The sequence below is a fragment of the Festucalex cinctus genome, chromosome 18, assembly GCF_051991245.1.
Source record: "Festucalex cinctus isolate MCC-2025b chromosome 18, RoL_Fcin_1.0, whole genome shotgun sequence".
NCBI classification, from domain to species: Eukaryota; Metazoa; Chordata; class Actinopteri; order Syngnathiformes; family Syngnathidae; genus Festucalex; species Festucalex cinctus.
Genome location: NC_135428.1, coordinates 20,357,592 through 20,376,877, shown reverse-complemented (window position 1 = coordinate 20,376,877; position 19,286 = coordinate 20,357,592).

Below are 19,286 nucleotides of genomic sequence, written 5' to 3'. Positions count from 1 at the left end.
CATGCTGGCGAGAATTTTTTCTAACTCCCATGCTGGCCAGAATTTTTTCTAAGTCTGACGCCTGGCCGAAAATTTTCAAAGTCCCATGCTGGCCAGAATTTTTTCTAAGTCTGACGCCTGGCTGAAAATTTTCAAAGTCCCATGCTGGCCAGAATTTTTTCTAAGTCTGATGCTTGGCTGAAAATTTTCAAAGTCCCATGCTGGCGAGAATTTTTTCAAAGTCCCATGCTGGCCAGAATTTTTTCTAAGTCTGACGCCTGTCTGAAATATTTCAAAGTCCCATGCAGGCCAGAATTTTTTCTAAGTCTGACGCCTGGCTGAAAATTTTCAAAGTCCCATGCTGGCCAGAATTTTTTCTAAGTCTGACTCCTGGCCGAAAATTTTCAAAGTCCCATGCTGGCCAGAATTTTTTCAAAGTCTTACGCCTGGCTGAAAATTTTCAAAGTCCCATGCTGGCCAGAATTTTTTCAAAGTCCCATGCTGGCCAGAATTTTTTCTAAGTCTGACGCCTGGCCGAAAATTTTCAAAGTCCCATGCTGGCCAGAATTTTTTCTAAGTCTGACGCCTGGCTGAAAATTTTCAAAGTCCCATGCTGGCCAGAATTTTTTCTAAGTCTGATGCTTGGCTGAAAATTTTCAAAGTCCCATGCTGGCGAGAATTTTTTCAAAGTCCCATGCTGGCCAGAATTTTTTCTAAGTCTGACGCCTGTCTGAAATATTTCAAAGTCCCATGCAGGCCAGAATTTTTTCTAAGTCTGACACCTGCCTGAAAATTTTCAAAGTCCCATGCTGGCGAGAATTTTTTCTAAGTCCCATGCTGGCCAGAATTTTTTCTAAGTCCCATGCTGGCCAGAATTTTTTCTAAGTCTGACGCCTTGCCGAAAATTTTCAAAGTCCCATGCTGGCCAGAATTTTTTCTAAGTCTGACTCCTGGCCGAAAATTTTCAAAGTCCCATGCTGGCCCGAATTTTTTCAAAGTCCCATGCTGGCCAGAATTTTTTCTAAGTCTGATGCCTGGCTGAAAATTTTCAAAGTCCCATGCTGGGCAGAATTTTTTCTAAGTCTGACGCCTGGCCGAAAATTTTCAAAGTCCCATGCTGGCCAGAATTTTTTCAAAGTCCCATGCTGGCCAGAATTTTTTCTAAGTCTGACGCCTGGCCGAAAATTTTCAAAGTCCCATGCTGGCCAGAATTTTTTCTAAGTCTGACGCCTGGCCGAAAATTTTCAAAGTCCCATGCTGGCCAGAATTTTTTCTAAGTCTGACTCCTGGCCGAAAATTTTCAAAGTCCCATGCTGGCCAGAATTTTTTCTAAGTCCCATGCTGGCCAGAATTTTTTCAAAGTCCCATGCTGGCCCGAAAATTTTCAAAGTCCCATGCTGGCTGAAAATTTTCAAAGTCCCATGCTGGCCAGAATTTTTTCAAAGTCCCATGCTGGCCCGAATTTTTTCAAAGTCACATGCTGGCCAGAATTTTTTCAAAGTCCCATGCTGGGCAGAATTTTTTCTAAGTCTGACGCCTGGCTGAAAATTTTCAAAGTACCATGCTGGCCCGAATTTTTTCAAAGTCCCATGCTGGCCAGAATTTTTTCAAAGTCCCATGCTGGCCAGAATTTTTTCTAAGTCTGACGCCTGGCCGAAAATTTTCAAAGTCCCATGCTGGGCAGAATTTTTTCTAAGTCTGACACCTGCCTGAAATATTTCAAAGTCCCATGCAGGCCAGAATTGTTTCTAAGTCTGACACCTGCCTGAAATATTTCAAAGTCCCATGCTGGCCAGAATTTTTTCTAAGTCTGATGCCTGGCTGAAAATTTTCAAAGTCCCATGCTGGCCAGAATTTTTTCTAAGTCTGATGCCTGGCTGAAAATTTTCAAAGTCCCATGCTGGCCAGAATTTTTTCTAAGTCTGACGCCTGGCTGAAAATTTTCAAAGTCCCATGCTGGCCAGAATTTTTTCTAAGTCTGACTCCTGGCCGAAAATTTTCAAAGTCCCATGCTGGCCAGAATTTTTTCAAAGTCCCATGCTGGCCAGAATTTTTTGTAAGTCTGACACCTGCCTGAAATATTTCAAAGTCCCATGCAGGCCAGAATTTTTTCTAAGTCCCATGCTGGCCAGAATTTTTTCAAAGTCCCATGCTGGCCAGAATTTTTTCTAAGTCTGATGCCTGGCTGAAACTTTTCAAAGTCCCATGCTGGCCAGAATTTTTTCAAAGTCCCATGCTGGCCAGAATTATTTTCTAAGTCTGACGCCTTGCCGAAAATTTTCAAAGTCCCATGCTGGCCAGAATTTTTTCAAAGTCTGACTCCTGGACGAAAATTTTCAAAGTCCCATGCTGGCCAGAATTTTTTCTAAGTCTGATGCCTGGCTGAAAATTTTCAAAGTCCCATGCTGGGCAGAATTTTTTCTAAGTCTGACTCCTGGCCGAAAATTTTCAAAGTCCCATGCTGGCCCGAATTTTTTCAAAGTCCCATGCTGGCCAGAATTTTCAAAGTCCCATGCTGGCCAGAATTTTTTCTAAGTCTGATGCCTGGCTGAAAATTTTCAAAGTCCCATGCTGGCCAGAATTTTTTCAAAGTCCCATGCTGGCCCGAATTTTTTCAAAGTCCCATGCTGGCCAGAATTTTTTCAGTCCCATGCTGGCCAGAATTTTTTCTAAGTCTGACGCCTGGCTGAAAATTTTCAAAGTCCCATGCTGGCCAGAATTTTTTCAAAGTCCCATGCTGGCCAGAATTTTTTCTAAGTCTGACGCCTTGCCGAAAATTTTCAAAGTCCCATGCTGGCCAGAATTTTTTCTAAGTCTGACGCCTGGCTGAAAATTTTCAAAGTCCCATGCTGGCGAGAATTTTTTCAAAGTCCCATGCTGGCCAGAATTTTTTCTAAGTCTGACGCCTGTCTGAAATATTTCAAAGTCCCATGCAGGCCAGAATTTTTTCTAAGTCTGACACCTGCCTGAAAATTTTCAAAGTCCCATGCTGGCGAGAATTTTTTCTAAGTCTGACGCCTGGCCGAAAATTTTCAAAGTCCCATGCTGGCCAGAATTTTTTCAAAGTCCCATGCTGGCCAGAATTTTTTCTAAGTCTGACGCCTGGCCGAAAATTTTCAAAGTCCCATGCTGGCCAGAATTTTTTCTAAGTCTGACTCCTGGCCGAAAATTTTCAAAGTCCCATGCTGGCCAGAATTTTTTCTAAGTCCCATGCTGGCCAGAATTTTTTCAAAGTCCCATGCTGGCCCGAAAATTTTCAAAGTCCCATGCTGGCCAGAATTTTTTCAAAGTCCCATGCTGGCCAGAATTTTTTCTAAGTCTGACGCCTGGCCGAAAATTTTCAAAGTCCCATGTTGGCCAGAATTTTTTCTAAGTCTGACGCCTGGCTGAAAATTTTCAAAGTCCCATGCTGGCCAGAATTTTTTCTAAGTCTGACTCCTGGCCGAAAATTTTCAAAGTCCCATGCTGGCCAGAATTTTTTCAAAGTCCCATGCTGGCCAGAATTTTTTCTAAGTCTGACGCCTGGCCGAAAATTTTCAAAGTCCCATGCTGGCCAGAATTTTTTCTAAGTCTGACGCCTGGCTGAAAATTTTTAAAGTCCCATGCTGGCCAGAATTTTTTCTAAGTCTGATGCTTGGCTGAAAATTTTCAAAGTCCCATGCTGGCGAGAATTTTTTCAAAGTCCCATGCTGGCCAGAATTTTTTCTAAGTCTGACGCCTGTCTGAAATATTTCAAAGTCCCATGCAGGCCAGAATTTTTTCTAAGTCTGACACCTGCCTGAAAATTTTCAAAGTCCCATGCTGGCGAGAATTTTTTCTAAGTCCCATGCTGGCCAGAATTTTTTCTAAGTCCCATGCTGGCCAGAATTTTTTCTAAGTCTGACGCCTGGCCGAAAATTTTCAAAGTCCCATGCTGGCCAGAATTTTTTCTAAGTCTGACGCCTTGCCGAAAATTTTCAAAGTCCCATGCTGGCCAGAATTTTTTCTAAGTCTGACTCCTGGCCGAAAATTTTCAAAGTCCCATGCTGGCCCGAATTTTTTCAAAGTCCCATGCTGGCCAGAATTTTTTCTAAGTCTGATGCCTGGCTGAAAATTTTCAAAGTCCCATGCTGGGCAGAATTTTTTCTAAGTCTGACGCCTGGCCGAAAATTTTCAAAGTCCCATGCTGGCCAGAATTTTTTCAAAGTCCCATGCTGGCCAGAATTTTTTCTAAGTCTGACGCCTGGCCGAAAATTTTCAAAGTCCCATGCTGGCCAGAATTTTTTCTAAGTCTGACGCCTGGCCGAAAATTTTCAAAGTCCCATGCTGGCCAGAATTTTTTCTAAGTCTGACTCCTGGCCGAAAATTTTCAAAGTCCCATGCTGGCCAGAATTTTTTCTAAGTCCCATGCTGGCCAGAATTTTTTCAAAGTCCCATGCTGGCCCGAAAATTTTCAAAGTCCCATGCTGGCTGAAAATTTTCAAAGTCCCATGCTGGCCAGAATTTTTTCTAAGTCTGACGCCTGGCCGAAAATTTTCAAAGTCCCATGCTGGCGAGAATTTTTTCAAAGTCCCATGCTGGCCAGAATTTTTTCTAAGTCTGATGCCTGTCTGAAATATTTCAAAGTCCCATGCTGGCCAGAATTTTTCCTAAGTCTGACGCCTGGCTGAAAATTTTCAAAGTCCCATGCTGGCCAGAATTTTTTCTAAGTCTGACGCCTGGCCGAAAATTTTCAAAGTCCCATGCTGGCGAGAATTTTTTCAAAGTCCCATGCTGGCCAGAATTTTTTCTAAGTCTGACGCCTGTCTGAAATATTTCAAAGTCCCATGCAGGCCAGAATTTTTTCTAAGTCTGACACCTGCCTGAAAATTTTCAAAGTCCCATGCTGGCGAGAATTTCTTCTAAGTCCCATGCTGGCCAGAATTTTTTCTAAGTCTGACGCCTGGCTGAAAATTTTCAAAGTCCCATGCTGGCCAGAATTTTTTCTAAGTCTGATGCCTGGCTGAAAATTTTCAAAGTCCCATGCTGGCGAGAATTTTTTCAAAGTCCCATGCTGGACAGAATTTTTTCTAAGTCTGACGCCTGTCTGAAATATTTCAAAGTCCCATGCAGGCCAGAATTCTTTCTAAGTCTGACGCCTGGCCGAAAATTTTCAAAGTCCCATGCTGGCCAGAATTTTTTCAAAGTCCCATGCTGGCCAGAATTTTTTCTAAGTCTGACGCCTGGCTGAAACTTTTCAAAGTCCCATGCTGGGCAGAATTTTTTCTAAGTCTGACGCCTGGCTGAAAATTTTCAAAGTCCCATGCTGGCCAAAATTTTTTCTAAGTCTGACGCCTGGCCGAAAATTTTCAAAGTCCCATGCTGGCCAGAATTTTTTCAAAGTCCCATGCTGGCCAGAATTTTTTCTAAGTCTGACGCCTGGCTGAAAATTTTCAAAGTCCCATGCTGGCCAGAATTTTTTCTAAGTCCCATGCTGGCCAGAATTTTTTCAAAGTCCCATGCTGGGCAGAATTTTTTCTAAGTCTGACTCCTGGCCGAAAATTTTCAAAGTCCCATGCTGGCCAGAATTTTTTCTAAGTCTGACGCCTGGCTGAAACTTTTCAAAGTCCCATGCTGGGCAGAATTTTTTCTAAGTCTGACGCCTGCCTGAAATATTTCAAAGTCCCATGCTGGCCAGAATTTTTTCAAAGTCTGACTCCTGGCCGAAAATGTTCAAAGTCCCATGCTGGCCAGAATTTTTTCAAAGTCCCATGCTGGCCAGAATTTTTTCTAAGTCTGACGCCTGGCTGAAAATTTTCAAAGTCCCATGCTGGCCAGAATTTTTTCAAAGTCCCATGCTGGCCAGAATTTTTTCTAAGTCTGACGCCTGGCCGAAAATTTTCAAAGTCCCATGCTGGCGAGAATTTTTTCAAAGTCCCATGCTGGCCAGAATTTTTTCTAAGTCTGACGCCTGTCTGAAATATTTCAAAGTCCCATGCAGGCCAGAATTTTTTCTAAGTCTGACGCCTGGCTGAAAATTTTCAAAGTCCCATGCTGGCCCGAATTTTTTCTAAGTCCCATGCTGGCCCGAATTTTTTCAAAGTCCCATGCTGGGCAGAATTTCTTCTAAGTCTGATGCCTGGCTGAAACTTTTCAAAGTCCCATGCTGGGCAGAATTTTTTCTAAGTCTGACGCCTGCCTGAAATATTTCAAAGTCCCATGCTGGCCAGAATTTTTTCAAAGTCACATGCTGGCCAGAATTTTTTCAAAGTCCCATGCTGGCCAGAATTTTTTCTAAGTCTGACGCCTGGCCGAAAATTTTCAAAGTCCCATGCTGGCCAGAATTTTTTCAAAGTCTGACTCCTGGCCGAAAATTTTCAAAGTCCCATGCTGGCCAGAATTTTTTCTAAGTCTGATGCCTGGCTGAAAATGTTCAAAGTCCCATGCTGGCCAGAATTTTTTCAAAGTCCCATGCTGGCCCGAATTTTTTCAAAGTCACATGCTGGCCAGAATTTTTTCTAAGTCTGATGCTTGGCTGAAAATTTTCAAAGTCCCATGCTGGCGAGAATTTTTTCAAAGTCCCATGCTGGCCAGAATTTTTTCTAAGTCTGACGCCTGTCTGAAATATTTCAAAGTCCCATGCAGGCCAGAATTTTTTCTAAGTCTGACACCTGCCTGAAAATTTTCAAAGTCCCATGCTGGCGAGAATTTTTTCTAAGTCCCATGCTGGCCAGAATTTTTTCTAAGTCTGACGCCTGGCCGAAAATTTTCAAAGTCCCATGCTGGCCAGAATTTTTTCAAAGTCCCATGCTGGCCAGAATTTTTTCTAAGTCTGACGCCTGGCCGAAAATTTTCAAAGTCCCATGCTGGCCAGAATTTTTTCTAAGTCTGACGCCTTGCCGAAAATTTTCAAAGTCCCATGCTGGCCAGAATTTTTTCTAAGTCTGACGCCTGGCTGAAAATTTTCAAAGTCCCATGCTGGCGAGAATTTTTTCAAAGTCCCATGCTGGCCAGAATTTTTTCTAAGTCTGACGCCTGTCTGAAATATTTCAAAGTCCCATGCAGGCCAGAATTTTTTCTAAGTCTGATGCCTGGCTGAAAATTTTCAAAGTCCCATGCTGGGCAGAATTTTTTCTAAGTCTGACGCCTGGCCGAAAATTTTCAAAGTACCATGCTGGCCAGAATTTTTTCAAAGTCCCATGCTGGCCAGAATTTTTTCTAAGTCTGACGCCTGGCCGAAAATTTTCAAAGTCCCATGCTGGCCAGAATTTTTTCTAAGTCTGACGCCTGGCCGAAAATTTTCAAAGTCCCATGCTGGCCAGAATTTTTTCTAAGTCTGACTCCTGGCCGAAAATTTTCAAAGTCCCATGCTGGCCAGAATTTTTTCTAAGTCCCATGCTGGCCAGAATTTTTTCAAAGTCCCATGCTGGCCCGAAAATTTTCAAAGTCCCATGCTGGCCAGAATTTTTTCAAAGTCCCATGCTGGCCAGAATTTTTTCTAAGTCTGACTCCTGGCCGAAAATTTTCAAAGTCCCATGCTGGCCAGAATTTTTTCAAAGTCTTACGCCTGGCTGAAAATTTTCAAAGTCCCATGCTGGCCAGAATTTTTTCAAAGTCCCATGCTGGCCAGAATTTTTTCTAAGTCTGACGCCTGGCCGAAAATTTTCAAAGTCCCATGCTGGCCAGAATTTTTTCTAAGTCTGACGCCTGGCTGAAAATTTTCAAAGTCCCATGCTGGCCAGAATTTTTTCTAAGTCTGATGCTTGGCTGAAAATTTTCAGTCCCATGCTGGCGAGAATTTTTTCAAAGTCCCATGCTGGCCAGAATTTTTTCTAAGTCTGACGCCTGTCTGAAATATTTCAAAGTCCCATGCAGGCCAGAATTTTTTCTAAGTCCCATGCTGGCCCGAATTTTTTCAAAGTCACATGCTGGCCAGAATTTTTTCTAAGTCTGACGCCTGGCCGAAAATTTTCAAAGTCCCATGCTGGCCAGAATTTTTTCAAAGTCCCATGCTGGCCAGAATTTTTTCTAAGTCTGACGCCTGGCCGAAAATTTTCAAAGTCCCATGCTGGCCAGAATTTTTTCTAAGTCCCATGCTGGCCAGAATTTTTTCAAAGTCCCATGCTGGCCCGAAAATTTTCAAAGTCCCATGCTGGCCAGAATTTTTTCAAAGTCCCATGCTGGCCAGAATTTTTTCTAAGTCTGACGCCTGGCCGAAAATTTTCAAAGTCCCATGCTGGGCAGAATTTTTTCTAAGTCTGACACCTGCCTGAAATATTTCAAAGTCCCATGCAGGCCAGAATTGTTTCTAAGTCTGACGCCTGGCTGAAAATTTTCAAAGTCCCATGCTGGCCAGAATTTTTTCTAAGTCTGATGCCTGGCTGAAAATTTTCAAAGTCCCATGCTGGGCAGAATTTTTTCTAAGTCTGACGCCTGGCTGAAAATTTTCAAAGTCCCATGCTGGCCAGAATTTTTTCAAAGTCCCATGCTGGCCAGAATTTTTTCTAAGTCTGACTCCTGGCCGAAAATTTTCAAAGTCCCATGCTGGCCCGAATTTTTTCAAAGTCCCATGCTGGCCAGAATTTTTTCAAAGTCCCATGCTGGCCAGAATTTTTTCTAAGTCTGACTCCTGGCCGAAAATTTTCAAAGTCCCATGCTGGCCCGAATTTTTTCAAAGTCCCATGCTGGCCAGAATTTCTTCAAAGTCCCATGCTGGCCAGAATTTTTTCTAAGTCTGACGCCTGGCCGAAAATTTTCAAAGTCCCATGCTGGGCAGAATTTTTTCTAAGTCTGACACCTGCCTGAAATATTTCAAAGTCCCATGCAGGCCAGAATTGTTTCTAAGTCTGACACCTGCCTGAAATATTTCAAAGTCCCATGCTGGCCAGAATTTTTTCTAAGTCTGACGCCTGGCTGAAAATTTTCAAAGTCCCATGCTGGCCAGAATTTTTTCTAAGTCTGACACCTGCCTGAATTTTTTCAAAGTCCCATGCTGGCCAGAATTTTTTCAAAGTCCCATGCTGGCCAGAATTTTTTCTAAGTCTGACGCCTGGCCGAAAATTTTCAAAGTCCCATGCTGGGCAGAATTTTTTCTAAGTCTGACACCTGCCTGAAATTTTTCAAAGTCCCATGCTGGCCCGAATTTTTTCAAAGTCCCATGCTGGCCAGAATTTTTTCTAAGTCTGATGCCTGTCTGAAATATTTCAAAGTCCCATGCTGGCCAGAATTTTTTCTAAGTCTGACGCCTGGCTGAAAATTTTCAAAGTCCCATGCTGGCCAGAATTTTTTCTAAGTCTGACGCCTGGCCGAAAATTTTCAAAGTCCCATGCTGGCGAGAATTTTTTCAAAGTCCCATGCTGGCCAGAATTTTTTCTAAGTCTGACGCCTGTCTGAAATATTTCAAAGTCCCATGCAGGCCAGAATTTTTTCTAAGTCTGACACCTGCCTGAAAATTTTCAAAGTCCCATGCTGGCGAGAATTTCTTCTAAGTCCCATGCTGGCCAGAATTTTTTCTAAGTCTGACGCCTGGCTGAAAATTTTCAAAGTCCCATGCTGGCCAGAATTTTTTCTAAGTCTGACGCCTGGCCGAAAATTTTCAAAGTCCCATGCTGGGCAGAATTTTTTCTAAGTCTGACACCTGCCTGAAATTTTTCAAAGTCCCATGCTGGCCCGAATTTTTTCAAAGTCCCATGCTGGCCAGAATTTTTTCTAAGTCTGATGCCTGTCTGAAATATTTCAAAGTCCCATGCTGGCCAGAATTTTTTCTAAGTCTGACGCCTGGCTGAAAATTTTCAAAGTCCCATGCTGGCCAGAATTTTTTCTAAGTCTGACGCCTGGCCGAAAATTTTCAAAGTCCCATGCTGGCGAGAATTTTTTCAAAGTCCCATGCTGGCCAGAATTTTTTCTAAGTCTGACGCCTGTCTGAAATATTTCAAAGTCCCATGCAGGCCAGAATTTTTTCTAAGTCTGACACCTGCCTGAAAATTTTCAAAGTCCCATGCTGGCGAGAATTTCTTCTAAGTCCCATGCTGGCCAGAATTTTTTCTAAGTCTGACGCCTGGCTGAAAATTTTCAAAGTCCCATGCTGGCCAGAATTTTTTCTAAGTCTGATGCCTGGCTGAAAATTTTCAAAGTCCCATGCTGGCGAGAATTTTTTCAAAGTCCCATGCTGGCCAGAATTTTTTCTAAGTCTGACGCCTGGCCGAAAATTTTCAAAGTCCCATGCTGGCCCGAAAATTTTCAAAGTCCCATGCTGGCCAGAATTTTTTCAAAGTCCCATGCTGGCCAGAATTTTTTCTAAGTCTGACGCCTGGCCGAAAATTTTCAAAGTCCCATGCTGGCCAGAATTTTTTCTAAGTCTGACGCCTGGCTGAAAATTTTCAAAGTCCCATGCTGGCCAGAATTTTTTCTAAGTCTGATGCCTGGCTGAAAATTTTCAAAGTCCCATGCTGGCGAGAATTTTTTCAAAGTCCCATGCTGGCCAGAATTTTTTCTAAGTCTGACGCCTGTCTGAAATATTTCAAAGTCCCATGCAGGCCAGAATTTTTTCTAAGTCTGACGCCTGGCCGAAAATTTTCAAAGTCCCATGCTGGCCAGAATTTTTTCAAAGTCCCATGCTGGCCAGAATTTTTTCTAAGTCTGACGCCTGGCTGAAACTTTTCAAAGTCCCATGCTGGGCAGAATTTTTTCTAAGTCTGACGCCTGGCTGAAAATTTTCAAAGTCCCATGCTGGCCAAAATTTTTTCTAAGTCTGACGCCTGGCCGAAAATTTTCAAAGTCCCATGCTGGCCAGAATTTTTTCAAAGTCCCATGCTGGCCAGAATTTTTTCTAAGTCTGACGCCTGGCCGAAAATTTTCAAAGTCCCATGCTGGCCAGAATTTTTTCAAAGTCCCATGCTGGGCAGAATTTTTTCTAAGTCTGACGCCTGGCTGAAAATTTTCAAAGTCCCATGCTGGCCAGAATTTTTTCTAAGTCCCATGCTGGCCAGAATTTTTTCAAAGTCCCATGCTGGGCAGAATTTTTTCTAAGTCTGACTCCTGGCCGAAAATTTTCAAAGTCCCATGCTGGCCAGAATTTTTTCTAAGTCTGACGCCTGGCTGAAACTTTTCAAAGTCCCATGCTGGGCAGAATTTTTTCTAAGTCTGACGCCTGCCTGAAATATTTCAAAGTCCCATGCTGGCCAGAATTTTTTCTAAATCTGACTCCTGGCCGAAAATTTTCAAAGTCCCATGCTGGCCAGAATTTTTTCTAAGTCTGACGCCTGGCCGAAAATTTTCAAAGTCCCATGCTGGCGAGAATTTTTTCAAAGTCCCATGCTGGCCAGAATTTTTTCTAAGTCTGACGCCTGTCTGAAATATTTCAAAGTCCCATGCAGGCCAGAATTTTTTCTAAGTCTGACGCCTGGCTGAAAATTTTCAAAGTCCCATGCTGGCCCGAATTTTTTCAAAGTCCCATGCTGGCCCGAATTTTTTCAAAGTCCCATGCTGGCCAGAATTTCTTCTAAGTCTGACTCCTGGCCGAAAATTTTCAAAGTCCCATGCTGGCCCGAATTTTTTCAAAGTCCCATGCTGGCCCGAATTTTTTCAAAGTCCCATGCTGGGCAGAATTTCTTCTAAGTCTGATGCCTGGCTGAAACTTTTCAAAGTCCCATGCTGGGCAGAATTTTTTCTAAGTCTGACGCCTGCCTGAAATATTTCAAAGTCCCATGCTGGCCAGAATTTTTTCAAAGTCACATGCTGGCCAGAATTTTTTCAAAGTCCCATGCTGGCCAGAATTTTTTCTAAGTCTGACGCCTGGCCGAAAATTTTCAAAGTCCCATGCTGGGCAGAATTTTTTCTAAGTCTGACGCCTGGCTGAAAATTTTCAAAGTCCCATGCTGGCCAGAATTTTTTCTAAGTCTGATGCCTGGCTGAAAATGTTCAAAGTCCCATGCTGGCCAGAATTTTTTCAAAGTCCCATGCTGGCCCGAATTTTTTCAAAGTCACATGCTGGCCAGAATTTTTTCAAAGTCCCATGCTGGGCAGAATTTTTTCTAAGTCTGACGCCTGGCTGAAAATTTTCAAAGTACCATGCTGGCCCGAATTTTTTCAAAGTCCCATGCTGGCCAGAATTTTTTCAAAGTCCCATGCTGGCCAGAATTTTTTCTAAGTCTGACGCCTGGCCGAAAATTTTCAAAGTCCCATGCTGGGCAGAATTTTTTCTAAGTCTGACACCTGCCTGAAATATTTCAAAGTCCCATGCAGGCCAGAATTGTTTCTAAGTCTGACACCTGCCTGAAATATTTCAAAGTCCCATGCTGGCCAGAATTTTTTCTAAGTCTGACGCCTGGCCGAAAATTTTCAAAGTCCCATGCTGGCCAGAATTTTTTCTAAGTCTGATGCCTGGCTGAAAATTTTCAAAGTCCCATGCTGGCCAGAATTTTTTCTAAGTCTGACGCCTGGCTGAAAATTTTCAAAGTCCCATGCTGGCCAGAATTTTTTCTAAGTCTGACTCCTGGCCGAAAATTTTCAAAGTCCCATGCTGGCCAGAATTTTTTCAAAGTCCCATGCTGGCCAGAATTTTTTGTAAGTCTGACACCTGCCTGAAATATTTCAAAGTCCCATGCAGGCCAGAATTTTTTCTAAGTCCCATGCTGGCCAGAATTTTTTCAAAGTCCCATGCTGGCCAGAATTTTTTCTAAGTCTGATGCCTGGCTGAAACTTTTCAAAGTCCCATGCTGGCCAGAATTTTTTCAAAGTCCCATGCTGGCCAGAATTATTTTCTAAGTCTGACGCCTTGCCGAAAATTTTCAAAGTCCCATGCTGGCCCGAATTTTTTCAAAGTCCCATGCTGGCCAGAATTTTCAAAGTCCCATGCTGGCCAGAATTTTTTCTAAGTCTGATGCCTGGCTGAAAATTTTCAAAGTCCCATGCTGGCCAGAATTTTTTCAAAGTCCCATGCTGGCCCGAATTTTTTCAAAGTCCCATGCTGGCCAGAATTTTTTCAGTCCCATGCTGGCCAGAATTTTTTCTAAGTCTGACGCCTGGCTGAAAATTTTCAAAGTCCCATGCTGGCCAGAATTTTTTCAAAGTCCCATGCTGGCCAGAATTTTTTCTAAGTCTGACGCCTTGCCGAAAATTTTCAAAGTCCCATGCTGGCCAGAATTTTTTCTAAGTCTGACGCCTGGCTGAAAATTTTCAAAGTCCCATGCTGGCGAGAATTTTTTCAAAGTCCCATGCTGGCCAGAATTTTTTCTAAGTCTGACGCCTGGCCGAAAATTTTCAAAGTCCCATGCTGGCCAGAATTTTTTCAAAGTCCCATGCTGGCCAGAATTTTTTCTAAGTCTGACGCCTGGCCGAAAATTTTCAAAGTCCCATGCTGGCCAGAATTTTTTCTAAGTCTGACGCCTGGCCGAAAATTTTCAAAGTCCCATGCTGGCCAGAATTTTTTCTAAGTCTGACTCCTGGCCGAAAATTTTCAAAGTCCCATGCTGGCCAGAATTTTTTCTAAGTCTGACGCCTGGCTGAAAATTTTCAAAGTCCCATGCTGGCCAGAATTTTTTCAAAGTCCCATGCTGGCCAGAATTTTTTCTAAGTCTGACGCCTTGCCGAAAATTTTCAAAGTCCCATGCTGGCCAGAATTTTTTCTAAGTCTGACGCCTGGCTGAAAATTTTCAAAGTCCCATGCTGGCGAGAATTTTTTCAAAGTCCCATGCTGGCCAGAATTTTTTCTAAGTCTGACGCCTGGCCGAAAATTTTCAAAGTCCCATGCTGGCCAGAATTTTTTCAAAGTCCCATGCTGGCCAGAATTTTTTCTAAGTCTGACGCCTGGCCGAAAATTTTCAAAGTCCCATGCTGGCCAGAATTTTTTCTAAGTCTGACGCCTGGCCGAAAATTTTCAAAGTCCCATGCTGGCCAGAATTTTTTCTAAGTCTGACTCCTGGCCGAAAATTTTCAAAGTCCCATGCTGGCCAGAATTTTTTCTAAGTCCCATGCTGGCCAGAATTTTTTCAAAGTCCCATGCTGGCCCGAAAATTTTCAAAGTCCCATGCTGGCCAGAATTTTTTCAAAGTCCCATGCTGGCCAGAATTTTTTCTAAGTCTGACGCCTGGCCGAAAATTTTCAAAGTCCCATGCTGGCCAGAATTTTTTCTAAGTCTGACGCCTGGCTGAAAATTTTCAAAGTCCCATGCTGGCCAGAATTTTTTCTAAGTCTGACTCCTGGCCGAAAATTTTCAAAGTCCCATGCTGGCCAGAATTTTTTCAAAGTCTTACGCCTGGCTGAAAATTTTCAAAGTCCCATGCTGGCCAGAATTTTTTCAAAGTCCCATGCTGGCCAGAATTTTTTCTAAGTCTGACGCCTGGCCGAAAATTTTCAAAGTCCCATGCTGGCCAGAATTTTTTCTAAGTCTGACGCCTGGCTGAAAATTTTCAAAGTCCCATGCTGGCCAGAATTTTTTCTAAGTCTGATGCTTGGCTGAAAATTTTCAAAGTCCCATGCTGGCGAGAATTTTTTCAAAGTCCCATGCTGGCCAGAATTTTTTCTAAGTCTGACGCCTGTCTGAAATATTTCAAAGTCCCATGCAGGCCAGAATTTTTTCTAAGTCTGACACCTGCCTGAAAATTTTCAAAGTCCCATGCTGGCGAGAATTTTTTCTAAGTCCCATGCTGGCCAGAATTTTTTCTAAGTCCCATGCTGGCCAGAATTTTTTCTAAGTCTGACGCCTGGCCGAAAATTTTCAAAGTCCCATGCTGGCCAGAATTTTTTCTAAGTCTGACTCCTGGCCGAAAATTTTCAAAGTCCCATGCTGGCCCGAATTTTTTCAAAGTCCCATGCTGGCCAGAATTTTTTCTAAGTCTGATGCCTGGCTGAAAATTTTCAAAGTCCCATGCTGGGCAGAATTTTTTCTAAGTCTGACGCCTGGCCGAAAATTTTCAAAGTCCCATGCTGGCCAGAATTTTTTCAAAGTCCCATGCTGGCCAGAATTTTTTCTAAGTCTGACGCCTGGCCGAAAATTTTCAAAGTCCCATGCTGGCCAGAATTTTTTCTAAGTCTGACGCCTGGCCGAAAATTTTCAAAGTCCCATGCTGGCCAGAATTTTTTCTAAGTCTGACTCCTGGCCGAAAATTTTCAAAGTCCCATGCTGGCCAGAATTTTTTCTAAGTCCCATGCTGGCCAGAATTTTTTCAAAGTCCCATGCTGGCCCGAAAATTTTCAAAGTCCCATGCTGGCTGAAAATTTTCAAAGTCCCATGCTGGCCAGAATTTTTTCAAAGTCCCATGCTGGCCCGAATTTTTTCAAAGTCACATGCTGGCCAGAATTTTTTCAAAGTCCCATGCTGGGCAGAATTTTTTCTAAGTCTGACGCCTGGCTGAAAATTTTCAAAGTACCATGCTGGCCCGAATTTTTTCAAAGTCCCATGCTGGCCAGAATTTTTTCAAAGTCCCATGCTGGCCAGAATTTTTTCTAAGTCTGACGCCTGGCCGAAAATTTTCAAAGTCCCATGCTGGGCAGAATTTTTTCTAAGTCTGACACCTGCCTGAAATATTTCAAAGTCCCATGCAGGCCAGAATTGTTTCTAAGTCTGACACCTGCCTGAAATATTTCAAAGTCCCATGCTGGCCAGAATTTTTTCTAAGTCTGATGCCTGGCTGAAAATTTTCAAAGTCCCATGCTGGCCAGAATTTTTTCTAAGTCTGATGCCTGGCTGAAAATTTTCAAAGTCCCATGCTGGCCAGAATTTTTTCTAAGTCTGACGCCTGGCTGAAAATTTTCAAAGTCCCATGCTGGCCAGAATTTTTTCTAAGTCTGACTCCTGGCCGAAAATTTTCAAAGTCCCATGCTGGCCAGAATTTTTTCAAAGTCCCATGCTGGCCAGAATTTTTTGTAAGTCTGACACCTGCCTGAAATATTTCAAAGTCCCATGCAGGCCAGAATTTTTTCTAAGTCCCATGCTGGCCAGAATTTTTTCAAAGTCCCATGCTGGCCAGAATTTTTTCTAAGTCTGATGCCTGGCTGAAACTTTTCAAAGTCCCATGCTGGCCAGAATTTTTTCAAAGTCCCATGCTGGCCAGAATTATTTTCTAAGTCTGACGCCTTGCCGAAAATTTTCAAAGTCCCATGCTGGCCAGAATTTTTTCAAAGTCTGACTCCTGGACGAAAATTTTCAAAGTCCCATGCTGGCCAGAATTTTTTCTAAGTCTGATGCCTGGCTGAAAATTTTCAAAGTCCCATGCTGGGCAGAATTTTTTCTAAGTCTGACTCCTGGCCGAAAATTTTCAAAGTCCCATGCTGGCCCGAATTTTTTCAAAGTCCCATGCTGGCCAGAATTTTCAAAGTCCCATGCTGGCCAGAATTTTTTCTAAGTCTGATGCCTGGCTGAAAATTTTCAAAGTCCCATGCTGGCCAGAATTTTTTCAAAGTCCCATGCTGGCCCGAATTTTTTCAAAGTCCCATGCTGGCCAGAATTTTCAAAGTCCCATGCTGGCCAGAATTTTTTCTAAGTCTGATGCCTGGCTGAAAATTTTCAAAGTCCCATGCTGGCCAGAATTTTTTCAAAGTCCCATGCTGGCCAGAATTTTTTCAAAGTCCCATGCTGGCCCGAAAATTTTCAAAGTCCCATGCTGGCCAGAATTTTTTCAAAGTCCCATGCTGGCCAGAATTTTTTCTAAGTCTGACGCCTGGCCGAAAATTTTCAAAGTCCCATGCTGGCCAGAATTTTTTCTAAGTCTGACGCCTGGCTGAAAATTTTCAAAGTCCCATGCTGGCCAGAATTTTTTCTAAGTCTGACTCCTGGCCGAAAATTTTCAAAGTCCCATGCTGGCCAGAATTTTTTCAAAGTCTTACGCCTGGCTGAAAATTTTCAAAGTCCCATGCTGGCCAGAATTTTTTCAAAGTCCCATGCTGGCCAGAATTTTTTCTAAGTCTGACGCCTGGCCGAAAATTTTCAAAGTCCCATGCTGGCCAGAATTTTTTCTAAGTCTGACGCCTGGCTGAAAATTTTCAAAGTCCCATGCTGGCCAGAATTTTTTCTAAGTCTGATGCTTGGCTGAAAATTTTCAAAGTCCCATGCTGGCGAGAATTTTTTCAAAGTCCCATGCTGGCCAGAATTTTTTCTAAGTCTGACGCCTGTCTGAAATATTTCAAAGTCCCATGCAGGCCAGAATTTTTTCTAAGTCTGACACCTGCCTGAAAATTTTCAAAGTCCCATGCTGGCGAGAATTTTTTCTAAGTCCCATGCTGGCCAGAATTTTTTCTAAGTCCCATGCTGGCCAGAATTTTTTCTAAGTCTGACGCCTGGCCGAAAATTTTCAAAGTCCCATGCTGGCCAGAATTTTTTCTAAGTCTGACGCCTTGCCGAAAATTTTCAAAGTCCCATGCTGGCCAGAATTTTTTCTAAGTCTGACTCCTGGCCGAAAATTTTCAAAGTCCCATGCTGGCCCGAATTTTTTCAAAGTCCCATGCTGGCCAGAATTTTTTCTAAGTCTGATGCCTGGCTGAAAATTTTCAAAGTCCCATGCTGGGCAGAATTTTTTCTAAGTCTGACGCCTGGCCGAAAATTTTCAAAGTCCCATGCTGGCCAGAATTTTTTCAAAGTCCCATGCTGGCCAGAATTTTTTCTAAGTCTGACGCCTGGCCGAAAATTTTCAAAGTCCCATGCTGGCCAGAATTTTTTCTAAGTCTGACGCCTGGCCGAAAATTTTCAAAGTCCCATGCTGGCCAGAATTTTTTCTAAGTCTGACTCCTGGCCGAAAATTTTCAAAGTCCCATGCTGGCCAGAATTTTTTCTAAGTCCCATGCTGGCCAGAATTTTTTCAAAGTCCCATGCTGGCCCGAAAATTTTCAAAGTCCCATGCTGGCTGAAAATTTTCAAAGTCCCATGCTGGCCAGAATTTTTTCAAAGTCCCATGCTGGCCCGAATTTTTTCAAAGTCACATGCTGGCCAGAATTTTTTCAAAGTCCCATGCTGGGCAGAATTTTTTCTAAGTCTGACGCCTGGCTGAAAATTTTCAAAGTACCATGCTGGCCCGAATTTTTTCAAAGTCCCATGCTGGCCAGAATTTTTTCAAAGTCCCATGCTGGCCAGAATTTTTTCTAAGTCTGACGCCTGGCCGAAAATTTTCAAAGTCCCATGCTGGGCAGAATTTTTTCTAAGTCTGACACCTGCCTGAAATATTTCAAAGTCCCATGCAGGCCAGAATTGTTTCTAAGTCTGACACCTGCCTGAAATATTTCAAAGTCCCATGCTGGCCAGAATTTTTTCTAAGTCTGATGCCTGGCTGAAAATTTTCAAAGTCCCATGCTGGCCAGAATTTTTTCTAAGTCTGATGCCTGGCTGAAAATTTTCAAAGTCCCATGCTGGCCAGAATTTTTTCTAAGTCTGACGCCTGGCTGAAAATTTTCAAAGTCCCATGCTGGCCAGAATTTTTTCTAAGTCTGACTCCTGGCCGAAAATTTTCAAAGTCCCATGCTGGCCAGAATTTTTTCAAAGTCCCATGCTGGCCAGAATTTTTTGTAAGTCTGACACCTGCCTGAAATATTTCAAAGTCCCATGCAGGCCAGAATTTTTTCTAAGTCCCATGCTGGCCAGAATTTTTTCAAAGTCCCATGCTGGCCAGAATTTTTTCTAAGTCTGATGCCTGGCTGAAACTTTTCAAAGTCCCATGCTGGCCAGAATTTTTTCAAAGTCCCATGCTGGCCAGAATTATTTTCTAAGTCTGACGCCTTGCCGAAAATTTTCAAAGTCCCATGCTGGCCAGAATTTTTTCAAAGTCTGACTCCTGGACGAAAATTTTCAAAGTCCCATGCTGGCCAGAATTTTTTCTAAGTCTGATGCCTGGCTGAAAATTTTCAAAGTCCCATGCTGGGCAGAATTTTTTCTAAGTCTGACTCCTGGCCGAAAATTTTCAAAGTCCCATGCTGGCCCGAATTTTTTCAAAGTCCCATGCTGGCCAGAATTTTCAAAGTCCCATGCTGGCCAGAATTTTTTCTAAGTCTGATGCCTGGCTGAAAATTTTCAAAGTCCCATGCTGGCCAGAATTTTTTCAAAGTCCCATGCTGGCCCGAATTTTTTCAAAGTCCCATGCTGGCCAGAATTTTTTCAGTCCCATGCTGGCCAGAATTTTTTCTAAGTCTGACGCCTGGCTGAAAATTTTCAAAGTCCCATGCTGGCCAGAATTTTTTCAAAGTCCCATGCTGGCCAGAATTTTTTCTAAGTCTGACGCCTGGCTGAAAATTTTCAAAGTCCCATGCTGGCGAGAATTTTTTCAAAGTCCCATGCTGGCCAGAATTTTTTCTAAGTCTGACGCCTGTCTGAAATATTTCAAAGTCCCATGCAGGCCAGAATTTTTTCTAAGTCTGACACCTGCCTG